The sequence below is a fragment of the Astyanax mexicanus genome, chromosome 9 (assembly GCF_023375975.1).
Source record: "Astyanax mexicanus isolate ESR-SI-001 chromosome 9, AstMex3_surface, whole genome shotgun sequence".
NCBI lineage: Eukaryota > Metazoa > Chordata > Actinopteri > Characiformes > Acestrorhamphidae > Astyanax > Astyanax mexicanus.
The window spans coordinates 21557314-21574329 of record NC_064416.1 but is presented as its reverse complement, the minus strand read 5'-3'; the positions used below and the strand labels follow the sequence as shown (position 1 = coordinate 21574329).

General features: G+C 36.1%; 1 protein-coding gene across 4 annotated transcripts in view; it reads left to right on the top strand.

The window, feature by feature from the left end:
• The window catches only part of mgat4c (mgat4 family member C), a 198990-nt gene that overhangs the window by 166515 nt on the left and 15459 nt on the right, over positions 1–17016 (top strand). The window contains exon 4 of one of the 4 annotated variants that reach the window (XM_007249244.4): positions 7773–7804. The exons of 2 other annotated variants lie outside the window; for them this stretch is intronic. The gene's annotated coding sequence lies outside the window, so the exon portion shown is untranslated. Of the gene's footprint in view, positions 1–7772; positions 7805–10142; positions 10290–17016 lie in introns of those variants that run through there. One more of the 4 variants, XM_049483706.1, reaches the window with a different exon arrangement.

Sequence of the window (17016 nt, the reverse complement as noted above, 5' to 3'; positions counted from 1 at the left end):
ACATGCCAGAGTAGGAAGATCACTAGCATACTCTTTTATGATGCCCGAATTAAAGAAACTCTGGTTTTAAATAAGCAGTATTTGTCAGCAGTATGTGTTATTGCCAGGGTTGGGTAGTAATGAATGGCATGGAACAGCATTACATAACATTCCTATCAGAATATGAAAAAGCAGTTACAGAAAAAGGTAAGCATTAACTTAGATTACAGTTAAATTAAATAAAAATACAATAATTATAAGCAAGAATTACATAACAGCTTAAACAGGATCTAATGTTACCATTTTTGAAAGCCAAATAATAAAAAAAGATCACTATCTGGCATTCTATCTGCACTATCTGCACTGCAAATGTAAATTATTATATAACTGTGTATTTGCACTTTTTGTATAGCTGGCACCATATACCCTCATTATATGCACATCAACTGGTGTTCATTGTCTACTGTGTTCAACTGCACCATCTCAATTACACACTACAGACTGCACTTTTGTACTTTTATACTTTATAGATTTGTTTACAAATACAAATTGTTAAACACATTTTTTGGTATTTTTATCTATCTATCTATCTATCTATCTATCTATCTATCTATCTATCTATCTATCTATCTATCTATCTATCTATCTATCTATCTATCTATCTATCTATCTATCTATCTATCTATCTATCTATCTATCTATCTATCTATCTATCTATCTATCTATCTATCTATCTATCTATCTATCTATCTATCTATCTATCTATCTATTGTTAATTAGAGCTTACATTTCTTCAGAAGACTCCCCTGGAATTTACAGAAACAATTGAAGGTAAGAAAATGACGAGTCCATGTAGACAAGTTAAAACTAACATAATAAGCTAATCAACTGTTGTGCTGTCCAAATCCTTTTTTCTGTAGCTATTTGAGTGTGCAGGTATGTTTGTCTAATACTATTAGTATTAATCACATTCATTTAATTTATTGCATACGATAAAACATACATGTGTTATATAAATCAAATATATTGAAGTCTTCTTAAATACTTCTTAGTTCTTACGAAATCTAAAAAACTCAGCAGCTCTTTAAAAAACCCTACTATAGAAAACAGCATAAACCAGCAAACAAGATGAGCACCAGATCAATATAAACCAGTTTAAACCAATTTAGGTGAACATAGAGTTTATGCTGGTCTGAGCTGTTAAGTTTCTGCTGTATATTTGAACATTTTATTATGAGTGGACAATTATATTCATCTAAAATGATTTAACTGTAACTTTTTACAGTCTTTTAAAATATACAGTATAAATATTTTCCTCTTATCTGTGAAGTTTCCATTTTCTTGACAGGGATTTAGGAGGTTTTGTTTCTGAAGTGATGTAATAGTGGTAGACAGGGGTTTGAGAACAGAAGATTGTTTGATGTGGAGATGAGATGGTTTAGTATGTGCTGTAGACTCACAGGGTGGTTTGATATGAATTCATACATTCAGTTTTTTTTCTCTCTTTTGTCTTCATTCATTAGAATGTGTGGCTTTTAAAATACAAGTAATCAAAATGTAACTAAAGGTATAGATGATTACCTGCTTAAATTATGTAACTATTATATATTTTAATTAATAAGTAATCAGTATCAGATGCTAAGTAGTCCTTGCAGCTCTGGGTGTATTAGTGGTGCTGTAATATCAAACTAATATGACATTTTTAGAATGAATAAATGAATATGTAAGAAGCTACAATATGGAAAATTCCTTTTACTGAAAGGTCTCTTTACTTAGAAAGTCTCTATAAAAAGTCCCCATCACAAAGACTCTCTATCCCACTCTCTCTCTCTCTCTCTCCCTTTTCCTCGCTCTCTCTCAACTCTTTCAGGCTTTCACATGGCCGTGATCTGAGTGTCTCTGAAAAGAAGCCTGAAAATCTCTTCTTTCTTTGTTTTTGCTTTACATCTAGTGAAATGGTAATTATATAAAGCAGTAGTTGCTCATTTTACATTGCATTTATTATTAAGCAGTAATATCTTCATTTTTCAAATACTCTAAATGTACTTTGCAGTGAGTGAACTCTGCAGTAAATGAAGCATCAATAAATGAATAGCGTTTTCAGTAAGGAGTGCTGTTTGGACAATGTGTGCCTTTTACCTAAAAAGCTTTTTTCCTCTGTAAAAAGCCTTGGAGAGAAAAATATAGAATCCCCCTCACAAAGATGCTCTCTCAAGTTTCAGGCTTTCAGGTTGCTGCTGTTCAGTAGTTCCCTTCAGTCAGGAAAAAAACCCGCTTGGCCACTCGCGGCTGCTTTCTCGCTGTGTTGAGAGAGGCATTTGTAGAGCTTCTTCAAGCTCACTTTGTAGCCAGCATCAAGGCAGTGCTTCACAAGTGGCAGCCTCCACCTGACGCTCAGCCACCTGCGCAGCTGCTGCCCGCTGCAGGCTGGACAGCGCCCACATCTCCGACTGCAGGCTGGAACCGCTCGTACATCAAAACCCGCCAACATCAGGTGGATTTCTGCTTCATCCCCTTTCAGGTCTGTGGCTGAAAATAGGCTGAGATCGGGAGACAAGATGAAAAACTTGCAAACGGGTAACTTCTGCATGCTGGAGATTTATTTGCTTTTAGTGGCTGTTTATTCCTGTATATGAGGCGTCTATGAATGTGTGTTGAATATTAATATTTACTCAAGGAGTTTTAGAGTTCTACAGTATTTTATTATGGTGGAGTCATAAACGCTGAACTTAACTGAGGCAAGTGAGGCCTGCAGGTCTTTGGATGTTGTTGTGAGGTCTTTTGTGACCTCTTGGATGAGTTGTCGCTGTGCTCTTGGAGTCATTTTGGTCAGCCGGCCACTTATGGGAAGGTTCACCACTGTTTCACTTTTTCGCCATTTGTGGATAATGGCTTTTATTGTGGTTCGCTGGAGTCCTAAAACTTTAGAAATGGCTTTAAGTTTTTAAGTTATGTTTAAACTGTGTGGGAGGGGGCAAACACATTTTCACACAATTGTGTGGCTGTTTTTTAACTCACAGCCAACTAACAGCCAAGTTGTTAAGATATAATGAACTAAGTAAAGCTTAATAGGCTGAATGCTTTATTTTATCAAATGAACACGAGTAGAGTGTAAAAATGAACTTAAACATACCGTTTGTTAGCTGTCACTGTGTATAACTGTGTCCTGCAATGCTGCTGAGGGCCATGGGAAGGGGATATGGAGTTTGGACCTGCACCAATACTGAATAAAACCCTTAGAGACCCTCCCACCACAACTGAAAACAGTGGCTATGTCCCAATCCACACATTGCCACACTTAATATTGTGTTAAAAATATTGCACCACTATTAGAAGTAAAACTAAAATGTATTTGAGTTATGTTCTTTGGTCCTGTTATCTGACTGAAAATGTCTCGGGTATGTTTTTAAAGGGCCTCTCAGTTGAATGTTTAGGAATGTCTGCCTCTGCACATATATATATATATATATATTAGATGGCATAAAACACCTATAAAGTCATTATGTACCTCTTTATCATAATATAAGCGTGTCATCATGTATTTGTGTACTTTATAAACGACACCAGCTGCACTAGTCGAAGCAGACAGGTATCACCATGTCTAGTGTTGTAGTTGCAGGCTCGAGGCTCGAGTCATGTCACCGGTTTATGTGGCATTACTACGTTCTCAGGATTAGACAGACAGTGTTTTTGCTCTTGCTCGTGTGCGTGTGTGTGTGTGTGTGTGCGCTCGCGTGCATATGCCAACGTCAGCAGCAGTTGTCGGCGGTGTTTACATGTGTTTGCGTGGAGACACTGCGCTAGAGTTGTGCATCTCTCCAGAGGCTTTGCAGAGAGTTCCTGTGTCTGAGAATGTGACAATGATTAAAACCCATAAGCCCTTGTCAGGATATGCTGTTTCAGCAGCTCTGAACAAATACAAGCACACATGAATGGCAGACACACGGCGCTGGGGACATAAACGCACGTTTATCACGATCTGGGGCATCTAATGTCGTTCAGAAAGCTCACAGCACACAGTGGTATCTTTTATTTGACACTTTATTTTTAAAAATCATTTGAAGTATTGCATAGATTGGCTATATCATTCATTTGAGATTAGCTTATTATTGTTGTTGCACAAAAAATACCAATTTTTCTTTTTTGGCATAATGTAAATCTGACAGTTGTTTTTTGTATTATATCAAAAAATTACTAGAAGAAATGCTCCAAAAAGTCTTTTAACATTGATTTCAGTTTAAAGCTAACCCTATGTTTGCATTAGGAGACTACAGAGCGACATGCAACATATCATTTCTTATTGTAGTAGGCAATTTGTTGTCCCAGTTTTTCTTAACTTTATCCAAATGAGGTTTAACGCAGTGCCACCAAACAAATTCTTCAGACCAATTATAGACATATAGACATAAGTCCAAGGTCCCTTCCTTCTACTCTCTAAACTTCTTTTTTAAAACCTGTTCTCAACAAAGTTTTCTGAATATGCTAACTGCTGTTTCTTCTTTTCCTGTTTTGTATCATGCTTCATAGCACTAATACAGGGACATTTTGCAAAAAAAAAATGAAGCATGGTAGAAGGTAGTAGATAGGTAGCCTGCTGGATTAGCCAGCATGCTAACTGGCCACAAACAAAATATATTGTGTAGTTTGGGTGTAATGAAACGTGTCACAAGTCACAGTTTGGGTTCACACCTCGGTTCGAGTCACGAAATAAACTGTTAACAGGGGGAGGCAGAGAAGAACCACCACCACCACCTCATTTAATTGCTATTCCAGTGGACCATTTTACTCCATTAATAATTAAAGGTATTGTTAGTCGCAACCTCAGGCGAAGGAGAATGATCAATCAGTGGCTTTATATGACCATGGTCTATTACCTTAATCACAAATTACAGCCTTTTAGTTGCTCTTGCAGTGAACAGCAAGAACAAAAAGACCACTTTCTCCCTCCTCTCTTCATCACGGCCCTGACTGTCTGCTTTATATATAGAGGTCATTTCGTATTCTCTAGGTTTTCCTCTGTTTTCCTTCTCTCTGAAGACTGTGCAGTGGATATTAATGAATAGCACAAAAAGTGCCTAAATTTATTAACATTATTTATAATTAACAGAATTTATTTTTCTTTCAGAATGGAAGCAAAGCTTGTTCTTCTGCATGCTGTCTTTCTCTCTCTCTCTTTTCGTGTGTAGCCTGTAGTATTTTTCCATTTTTCAGGCCTTTTGTTGGTAAGAAAAACCTATTTAAGTGGCTGAAGCTGTGACACAAAGCGAGTGCAGAACGCTGGAGAATCTGCAGGCTTAATTGATTATTTGTGCAGAGCTGTGTATCAGCGAGGTGCAGCACACCCAGGGGAAATAATGTAAAACAGATAACAAGATCAAATGTTGGAGAATTGCTTTCTACTGCCAGCTTTATTAATCTGTTTCTTTCTCAGTCAAAATGGCTTTTTCCCCCCCGCTCTTTGCTCGCTCTATCCAGGTTTTGCGCATTAAGGCTAGGTATGCCACTGTGTCCTAATTAATACAAAAAATTCAGCTCACACAGGATTCCAGAGTATGGATGTGAGAAACACAAGATTTATTATATGTAACTTTGGCGAACATCCTTGAAAAGTTCTAGAACAAGAACTTATACATAAACTGTATTAAACTCACAATAAAATAAAAATATATTTTTTATCCAGTAATAATAATAATAAAAAAGACAAATTAAAATTGTTTCATTAACAACTTCTTTTAACATTCAATGGATTGACCGACACACAGTACAGTATGAAAGTCCAAGAATGTTGTTGCACACTTGAAGATAAATTTGTAGGATAATTGTAAATATATAGGTCAGGTATGTCTCTTAGAGACATTTTAAATAATAGCAAGTTCCAAGGTGATTAGTTCAAGCACATTGTGTTATAAACATGGTGGTGGAGCTTTCTTTGTTCTGGTGTATTGCAAAAGGTAAATTAAATAATAACAATAAAGGATAACTAGCTTGGATTAGTACATCATAACCTTATATAGCATATAGTGTGAGCTACACTATATTGCCAAAACTACACCCATCCAAATCATCAAACTCGGGTTCCAATCACTTCTATGGCCACAGGTGTATAAAATCAAGCACCTAGACCTGCAGACTGCTTCTACAAACACTAGTGAAAGAATGGGTCGCTCTCAGGTGATATTTTCTTGCTAGAAAATATTCCACAGTCAACTGTAAATGATATTTTAATGAAGTGGAAGTGGCTGTAATGACAAAACTCGCTTTGTCAGCGTAGATAAATACAGACCTCCAAACTTTAGCTCAGGAACAGAGTTTAGCTTCATGGAATGGACTTCTATTGCTGACCAGCTGTATCCAAGCCTTACATCACCAAACAAAGGCAAGCAAATAGATACTGACAATAGAATGTGGTCAGCAAATATAGGTTAAAAATGTAAAAAGAAAATAAAAAAACGAACAGAAAATGCTTTATTTTTGTTTAGTTGTATTTTCCACACCAAATCGACTTTTTTCTGGTTTAGGGTTATACATTTAGATGCAGGTTTTAGGTGCTGTATATAGTTTCCAGGTTCTGGGGATTTTTGCTGAACCTAGAAACTCTGTGAGAGCAGATTTGATGACATTTAGGCCCAGTTCCAAAACAGAATCATTTAGGCTGCATTAGAAACAAATGGGAGTGCACACGTCCATTTGTGTAATTGATATAGTCTTTAATAGCCTATTACCCATTTGTTTTATTGATCACATTTTAAGCATTTGTATTTCTCCTCCATTAGTACTTGCCAAGCTTTTTCAGACTGAATCGTTAGCTTGCTGAATGTAGCTTTTTTATGACTAACATTTATATTCCTACATCATTCACACTAAAATGTTTATCTGTTACTAAAAGAAAGGGTTTAGGTATAAAATTTTAGACCTACATAGTGTGTGAATTAACAACGTTACTTTAATAAAATAGTATTAGCAGCTACTGATCAAGATTAGCCTACTACAAACAAAAACTGCTTAGAGACTGTTCTTTTGGGAATATTAAAATATCTGACTCTTGGCTCTGCGAGACCCCGGTTGTTAAGGAATGTGTTAGCTTGCAATCGCAAATCAGCCTCTTTTGAAAGGTCTGCAATTTGGTACACCATGTAAAAATTCAAAGTCCAAAATTGCAATCAAACTGTTTACTTATTGTTACTTATTGTTAAACTGTAGTGCTCTGCCATGTGTAATATGTAAATTAACAATGTATAGCATAGTCCGTTTACCATCAACATCACTATTTTCAACATTACCATTTACTTACTATTTATTTACTATTTATTTACTATCAACATACAGCAGATGCAATGTCACTGGTGAATATGGGAATATTAAAATATCTGCCTTAAGGCTCTACGAGACCCCAGTTGTTAAGAAATTTATTTCCTTGCAATCGCAAATCAGGCTCTTTTGAAAGGTCTGCAATTTGGTACACCATGTAAAAATTCTGCTCAAAGTCCAAAATTGCTGTTGTCTGATTTACTCAAAGAATAACAGAAAAAAACAGTTTCCTTGACGTTAAATGGTAAAATTATATAAAGAAAAGTAAATCAGTACAAAACATAAAATATCTTGATTAAACTTTGGAAAAAAGCTCTATAAAAAGTCTAGCCTCATGGCCTCAAGGATGCTGAGCAGCCTGTTTCTGTTGAGGCCGTTTTTTTCTGTCAGTTCCAAGGAGCGAACAAACAATATTCGTCATCCTTTTCTCTTTTCTTTCCGTCTGTTGTTTACTGTCTGTTTTGTCTCTGTCACGGATGACCCAGGCAGGGAGACGAGGAGGCGGACACAAGTGCAGGTAGGGTGAAAATAAATAATAATTTAATAAATAAATAACAAGAAAACAAGGAACAAGTAACATGAAACAAAGATAACAATAACGATGTTAACGATAACAAAACAGGGAGACTAAAGAAACAAACGAGTAACTGAAACAAGACTAAAATAACTAAACAGAACAAGGATAACCAAATAATAAAATAAACCAAATACTAACAAACAAGGAACTAAAACAAGACAGGATTAACTAAACTGGGCAAGGGAGAAAAGAAGCATAATAAACAAGGAGCTAGAAGTGAAACGAGATAAACACTGAACTAGGAAACGGGATATGAAAACACAGAGAAACGCTGAGAGACAAAAAGACATGGGAAGGTGCAAAGACCGACGGAGGACAAGGTGGCAGAGGAGGGCTTTTTATAGTAACATAAAACACACTAGAATTGGAAACACCTGGGGAAGGGGCGGAGCTACAAATGAGAATCACATGGTGGAAATCTACTGACAGGAGACACAGAGAGGCACAGGTCACGTGGGGAAGACACACAGAGACATGAGACAGGGCTAAGATGTGACAGTCTCAACAATACAACATCAACAATTGGGCGCTTCTCCAATCAGAGCTCTAGACTGTTTCTGCCCTTTTTTATACGCTAACATACTTTTTTTTATCTCAAGCTTACAACTCAAAGAATTATATATGGACAAAAGTATTGGGACTCCTGTGTATTCATTGCTTCCTTCAAAATCAAAGGTATTCAAAAATAGTTTGTCTTGATTTTGTTGGAGTAACTGTATGTATTGACAAGTAGGGGTGTGCCATATCGTGTCGTACACAATAATATGGCCAACATTTTTTAATTTTGTGACTATATTATATATTTGTGAATATAAAATATTGTGCCATATCACCCACCCCTAATTATCACATCAGGGTGCTACTTTTTACTGTTTTTGGCAAAAGAAAAATTCACACTGTTCTCATTTCCCAATATTTATCTCCTAGAGACAGATTATATCTGTCCAGTATCATTTATTTTACTTTAATCCTGGATATATGGAGATATTTGGAGTGCATTATTATTATCATGACATTCTGGATCATTGACTTCTGTTACAAATCTCATATATTTTTTGCATTTTTAATATCTCAATTAGGGCTATATGATAGTGCCATATCATATCGTTTGCATATAATGTTGTAGCCTATTCTTAAAATATATTTTTTTAATTGAGTGTTTTGTCATATTGCCAAGAGTATCGTTATCACGAAATACCCTGAAATGTTATGTAAGTAAAGATTATTGGGTGATACTGCTCCACACTTTAATGCGTTAGTCCTGGGGCCTGTAGTTTACATTTATCTGCATCAGAAAGTTATATTTTATCCACATCACTTCTCAACAAGGACTAGAAAAGCTGTGTGTGTTTAAGCATTTGCACATTTGTGTCAGCAATGAATTTATTTAAAGGGGTGTCCACAAACCTTTGAACATGCAATGTAGAAATGTATTATTTATTACTTCTCATTTATTTGTTTTTAATTACCCTTAATGCATTCACTGCAACTCTGTACATTGTGTAATTGATAATTAATGTATATCAGGGAAATCAAAGCAAATCAAAACATTGATGAAAAAAATAAAGGAGAATAAGGACTGAGAATGTCATGATACTAATAATACACTCCATATATCTCCATATATCCAGGATTTACATAAAATTCATGATATTAGACCTATATAATGTGTCTCTAGTAGATATATAATGGAAAATGAGAACAGTGTGAATTGTTTTTTTTTTTCTTTGCTATAAACAGCAAAAAAGTACTACCCTGATGTGATAATTAGGGGTGGGTGATATAGTACGATATTTCAGGGTATAATATCATTCACGATATTTAAAAATGTTAGCGATATTATTGCATACGATATGATATGGCACACCCCTAACCTACAGTATATGCAATAACACTTGTCATACAAACTGGGGAACCATGCTTCTTATTAGCTTACGTTGTCTAGATGTATATATTTTTTATATATGTTATATTCTCCTGTGTTTATTTTCTTGTATATATAGATTTTATATATTGTTTGTATATTTCCTTACACTTCTTCTGTTCTGTTCCTTGTGCTGCTGTAACATTGCAAATCCCCCCTCTGTGGGATTAATAAAGTAATATATAATCTAATCTTAAAATAATTTACATCAGACATATTGTATCAGACAGAAAAAAAATCATTAATTCATTAATTTTTTTATTAAAATGTAAACTGATCAGACATGTTTAGGGCATTATCAGACACATCCACACAGTTTCAGGCTAATTATAGTCTTCATCCTTCACTAGCAGAGTCGTCCTACATACCTCACTGCTGCTGCTGCTGCAGGAGTTAGCAAGGATGTTCAGCTACATGCTTTTGCACCTCCACACAGCCAGGCCTGATGACAGCCCAGGAGTGCTAGCAGCCCTGATGAGGACTCAACTGAAGAGTCAACTGGTATGAAAACTGAAAAATCCTAATGATGGATTAATAGAATAGCATGATTTTTGGATGGTCAAATGTAACTGTATTGGTAGTGGTTATGTATTTAAGGGGTCCATCCAAAAGATGGATTATATATAGATCATTTTAATTAATTCGGAGCTTTTTAACCATACTGATAAACCTATGTAAGATATATATTATATATAATACCTTAAAGAGTTATTGAGTGTTTTAAATTCTTAAGTTAAAAAAGTTTAAAACTTTATTTAATAGAAAAATACTTGTTTGTTGCTTAACAGGATTATTTATGATCATGTGTTTAGTCTCTTTTATGGTGGTTTTGTGTAAAAAAAAAAACTGCAAGCTCTGCTGTTATTGGCTGAATTACGTCAATACAACTCGATTTACTAATTCAACACTTACTACAGGTAGTTTTGTCTTTCTTGGGTTTTACCAGTAAAATAATCTGGTATTTTCCCTTCTGATTTGTATTTAGCTTTAATTTGGTTCAGCTAAAATAGCCCAGTGTGTTTTGGGGGGAATAGACTAGCTTTTAGCCTATTATGGATCTTTTTTTTGTTTGCTCCTCCCAGCTTTTGTTGATTTGTTATGTGTAGAGTTTTTCTCCCCTTTTGTGAACATTGGCATAGTAAAAGGTTTATGTAGCTTCTGTACATCTGTATTCTCATTACTAGCAGAGTCTGGATGTGGGATGAGCTGCTCTCTAGTATCAACAACACTAATCTTCCAGAGTCTCTGTAACTTTAAATGCTGTATCAGCTTTGACTAGGGCTCTTGTTAATGGACTGGGACTAAGTACATTTTAGATACTGTTATGTATAAGTTCAGGATTTTGACATTTGCATGTTTTGGTGATGCTAGATTTTCTTTTGAACAAGGAACAATAGAGATGCAGGATCATAGTTTAGTTGAAATTCTAGAGCCGCTTAATATTGATAGAGTTGGCTCCTAAAGGGGTATATGAATATAGATTATGGGCATATGGAGACAGAGTCAGTAGCCAACAATGAATGAATGAGTGAATGAATAATTTACTCTAATGCATGCTAAAAGGGTAAAACAGTTTTGTTATTGCAGTATTTATATTGCTATAATATCACAGTAATTTTACTTCATAAAACTGCAGCTGTAATCAATAAGGCTGGATTCTTATATTCATTGCCTTCACATATCACCCAATATAACAGTATAATGCATAGATGAGTCAATATACAATAAACACATCACGGTTGTCTGTGTTTTCATGAGAAGAACTCTGTCTGGATTAGTCTTTCTGCTTTCTGTAATGGAGCTGCTTCTTTTGTCCCGGCAGTAATGACTCTGTGGGTGAGGATTTGGAGAGCAGCAGGATGTCAGAAAAAGGCACGGGTCATTCCCATCAGCCCACTCTCAGAACATACCTCTTCTAAAGATACCTCTTCAGAGATCTTTGGCTGCCAGAAAACTGCCTGTAATTGTGGCTTTCTGGCTGAAACTGGCCTCTGTCAGGAGCGATCAGACATTAGCATTAGCTAAAAGTACCCTATCCCTGCCATTCCCATCTGACAACCAAAAGCAGAGGCTTATGAGAGGGACAGACCCTGTGTGTATATTAAATATTTGTTTATTTATTCAAGTTCAAAAGGATTTAATAGTCAGAATAGTCAGTTTTTTTGTGTACACTGTGCAAAACAGTCAAGGAGAGTTCAGCTCTACCTGTGAAAGATAAAGGGGTTGGTTTCAGGTCAGCCTAATACATTTCTAATGGTTCTTGCAGTCATCCAGAGGGCATGTTGAATGTGTTTGGACGGTTTACAAGCAGATCTAAGCAGGTGGGAAAGCAGTTGGGCTTTGGGCTTTGGCAGTTCATTTTTCGATTTTTTTTTTGGGTTAAAGGTTTCTTTTCCTTTTTTTTTTTTTTCAAAAAAAAAGGGTATCTTTCAAATATCAGGAATCTACTTTTCTGATTTCTCTCAGGTGTGTAAACAGGGTTTGTACCGTCATAAAAAAACTGGAAAAGTCATGGAATTTGAAAAAAAAAATAGCACTTTCCAGGCCTGTATTAGTTTTGGAAAAATAAAAAAACACCCATAAAGTTCTGTAAAAGTCATGGAAATTTGGTCTACAAATCTTTGTAATTTAGTTTATAGAGATAATTCAGTAATTTAGCCCTACACAATGGAGCTCTCAGGATCTGACACACATTTTATTATTAAAGATAGTGTCAGCTTTTTTTATCTGATTCATTTTAGACCTGCTATATTATATCAATTTTAATTATAGTTTTAGTTGATTTTTGAGAGCAAGGAAAAGTCATTAAAAAATCATGGAAATTTATTGGTTAAAACATGGATGGAACCTGGTACAGACATAATTGTATTATTCAATGAGTAATCAGACAAAAACTGATAAAAAAAAAAAAACTCGTGGTGGTCATAACAGACTAAACATAACCTTTTAAAAATATGAAAAAATCCCGGGAGCTAAATTAAGTACCAAATGTTTCAGAATAATTTTAAAAGGCATTTAAAAAGTCATTACAATCTTAAAAATTAAATTTCTTTAAAGAGCTATGCAATTGATGGACCATTTCTAGTTCCATAAACAACCACTTTTGAACCTTAAAATAAAGCTGTAAAGAAATCGACATACGGGTTTGAACCAGTTCAGAGGTTCTTCATACTCATATCTCTTTTTTTAATAAAAAAATAAAACCTTTGAGAAGATTTCTTTTTGAGTATGCATGGGGTAAAAATGTAAAAAAATGCATAGAATCTGGGTGATACTGTAAGTTACCCCAAAAAACATCTGTAGCATTAAGAGTAATGGATGCAGTGTTCAGTGTTTTCTCATAAAGAGTCTGAGGTGTTCTCTCTCAGGCTCTTACGCTCCTGTATGACGGATCTGTGTGTATTCTGGAGTTGCTGGATCCGTGCTGTGAATGCAGTCCTATTGTGTGAGGAGGCACCTTCAGCTGTGTGTTGTGGTGTCTTGCCCCAGTTCCTCTCACCGCATCAGCAGTAATGTGTGAAGCAGCTTCCCCAGCTGTGACCTCCCCCCGCGGAGCCCAGTGCACCTCCGCCAGCCTGGAACGCTGGAAAGAGTCGAACTTACCATTAATCTGCATTATCGGGACATAAACCCAGCGCTGCGTCAAACGCGAAACAGCATGAACTAGAAAATTTAAAAAGCATCCACTTGTGTAATTGTACAGTAAACCTCCACTGGTCTGGCAAAGTGATTTCTCTCTAGGGTAGATTATATTTTTCTCTATTTATTAACAATTGCTCAATCGGTGCAGGGAAAGTTCTGGAGCACAGTACTCCAGAATGATTTCATGCTCTTCTGTCACTAAGTGTTATGGAAGTCCAGTAAAGAAAATAGTTGTGTGTATTTCTGGAATCAAATAATGATACAGGGCATTCCCAGTTACTGTAAAAAAAAGACAAGTGAATAGAACCTGAACTGATCTCCAAAGGGCATTAAATGAAAAAAATAAATATTAGTTTCTTTTTTATATATATTTCCTAGTATTTCCTAGTATTTTCCAAGAAAATGGAATACAAGATTCATGTTGTGTCAGAGTCAACTGTGTCAGTACATCTGAATTAGTGACACCAATACAGTAAATAAAAATATAGTTCCTCTTATAGACAAAACTGTCTAAAAAGTGAATATTCTATACAAATTAAAGCTCTATTAAGACAGGATTAGTTTTACATGGGGAGGAGTGGTAATGTATTGTATTTTCGCTACAGGATGTCTGTAAAAATTAATGACAGAATTACTGATTCACACAGGATAAGAAATATCTGCATAATTTTCTAAGATGGAAGTAGCTACCCTCAAAAATCACTCACCAAACCTGAGTTTCATTAACCCAGCTCCAGTTTAAAACTAGGCCTAATTCTGACCCAATTGCTTGGCTCACATCTATGATGAGTGTGGCATGAGCCAACACCCTAGTTGCAGAGTATAATATTGTAATCAGCCTAAGCCGCTTGCGCCGACACCCCAGTTGCTGAGTATAATATGGCAATCGGCCCCTCCGCTTGTGACAACACCCTGCTTGCGGAATATAATGCTCCAACCTGCCCAAGCCACTTGTACCAACTCTTCGTTTGCAGAGTATAAACCACATTAGACCCAATTTTGCATGGCCAACGTTGAGTTTCAGTTAATTCTGCCATACATCACTTAAGCTTGGGCCGATAGCATTCTTCATGCTATCTGGGTTCTCATTGTCATCACCTTTATAAACAGTGTAAACCGTTTCCTGTGACTGAATATGAATAAGAGTTTTTGACATGGTCCTCACAGTCCTCTGACCTAAACAAATCTGCATATAGACATAAAAAACAGCAAGATGGCCCAAGAGTCTTATTAGAGACTCCCAAGAACAAGAAGCTTTTTGTAAGGAAGAAAGAATTGAAAAAACACCCTAAAACAAGAATTAAAAACATACCTAACTGCTACAGAAATGTGTTTTTCACCTGTGACACTCGTCTAAAATGAGTGTTTTAGGGCCATGTCCTTTCATGACATTTTTATCAGGCCATCTCTTACTCTCTTTACTGCTCACAGTAACTGATATTTGGACGATAGGTGCTCAAACGTTTCATTTATTTACAATGAAAAGAATCTTTGAAACGAGATACTGAAATGAGATATGCTTTTTAAATGATTAGATTATTTGTGATGATTAAAAGACATTGTTGCTGAAGGATGATACATAATATGCCTGACATTTAAGCAGCGATCCCACCCAGCATGTGTTTGCTTTGGTACCAGATGACATAATGTCTCGCCTCATGCAGTCTTACACCTCTCATAAATATTTAATGCCACACTCACACCATCCTTGCATGCTTGTATAATAAGATCAGAATGTGGCATAATAAGATCAGGGCAGAAATATGGCCAGCGCACCTGTTTGTTGATCAGCAAGTGGATTTCTAATCATAAACTCCTGCTACCTGTCAGAGGCGCTGTTCATTTTAACAGCGGGAAAAGGGAATAAAGGACAAAGGCCTGAGATAAAGGGTAGGTGTATTTTTGGTTGAAGCTGGCTGTAATTTATTTCTTTTTTAAATATTGTTGTAATTATGCTGATGAAATTAAGGAAAATGCTTTGCCAGAAAAAGCTATGTGAAAAAATAGAGGTGTTAAAAAGGCAGAATGTTCGGTGTGGAAGCAGTAAGTGCTGTTAGTTCAGCCAGCAATTGACTGCTCTCTTGAAGCAGACTGGTGGTCAGCTGGATCGATACATATCTGGCCACAGAATCTAGCATGCAGGTATTTTGTATTCCATTAGTGATCCCTGGTGGTTAGAAGTAGTCGTGGAAAAGGCCACACTGATGCTTACACAAGAGTCTTCAAAAACACTCTCATTTCATCTCTATTCCAGGCTCACTCTGTGTAATTTGAGGTCAAAAGAAACGCCCTGTCTCTGCTTGATGCACATAATTGAGATCTTTTTTTCAGGCGCTAAGATGAGACCTGGTGCGTCCATTCTTTTTCTGATGAAGGCTGCTCTGAGTGAAACGACCCTGGTGCTGCCAACATGTTATCCTATACTGTTTTTTTCATGATTTTTATCCAGTTCTGGCTGGATTGGAATTGAGAGATTGATCGTTTATTTGTGGGGTTTTTGTTGTTGTTTTGTTTTATAATTGTTTTAGAAATTATCTTTCCAATTTGAAAGGCTAATGACATAATCCTCGTTCTTATGAACTTTTCCTATCACTAATAATCCCACACTATGAAGGTAACACTATGAAGGTAAAAAAAATAGCACCTGCCCCCTCTGATACCAATCTGACGTCAGCCACAACCTCTTTTTTTAAACTGGGTAGCCAGTAGGGGTGTAATGGTATGTGTATTCTGTGAAAAAACGTCACGGTACGGGGGTCGCGGTTCAGTTCATGCAAACGGAAAATTCCAACATTAAAAAAGTTCTTTATGATTTTAATTCATTTTTAAGTGATTGACACCCCTAATATAATTTCATTTTAACAATCTAATGCTGATATTTCTTAAAAAGAACTCAAACACCAAAATGCATCCAGTAATATGATTAGGAAAAATATGTGTAGTTTAAGCAGTTAAAGTAATGCTGTATTTTTTGTTCGTAATAAAGCGCCACAATCAGACTCAATGCTTGTTTGTTTCAACAAGATCCAAAAGATTCAATTCAATTCAATTTTATTTATATAGCACTTTTTACAACAAAAGTTGTCACAAAGCAGCATTAAAGAGAAAAGATGGAGCCTCTCATGATGACAGTAGGAGAGAATCCTGGTTTCAAGCATTTAATAAAAGGGTTTAAGCCCTGTTACAATATTCCATCCCAAAAAAGTTTCATTGTTATTCTGAAGTTAATAAAGGTGAGGCTATACAGAATGCCCAGCCACCAACCGTACCGAAAACGTACCGAACCATGGGGTTTATACCGAGGTGTGAACCGAACCGTGAATTTTCTGAGGAAAGTGCAGCTCCCCAGCTCTGATTCAGCAGGATAGGAGTGATGTGGAGAAAGAGAGCACCATCCACCCCATCATTCATAAGAGAGCACAGCTAATTATCAACCAGAATTCAAACTAGCAATCCACAGATAACAGTGACAGTGCCTCAGTCCGCTGCACCACTCTGAGACTTGTGTTGTGTTTTTCTTCTGCCTGAACGAACACCCTCAGCTGAAGTTAGTAATCATGAGCTACTGATCAGGACATTGCCATTG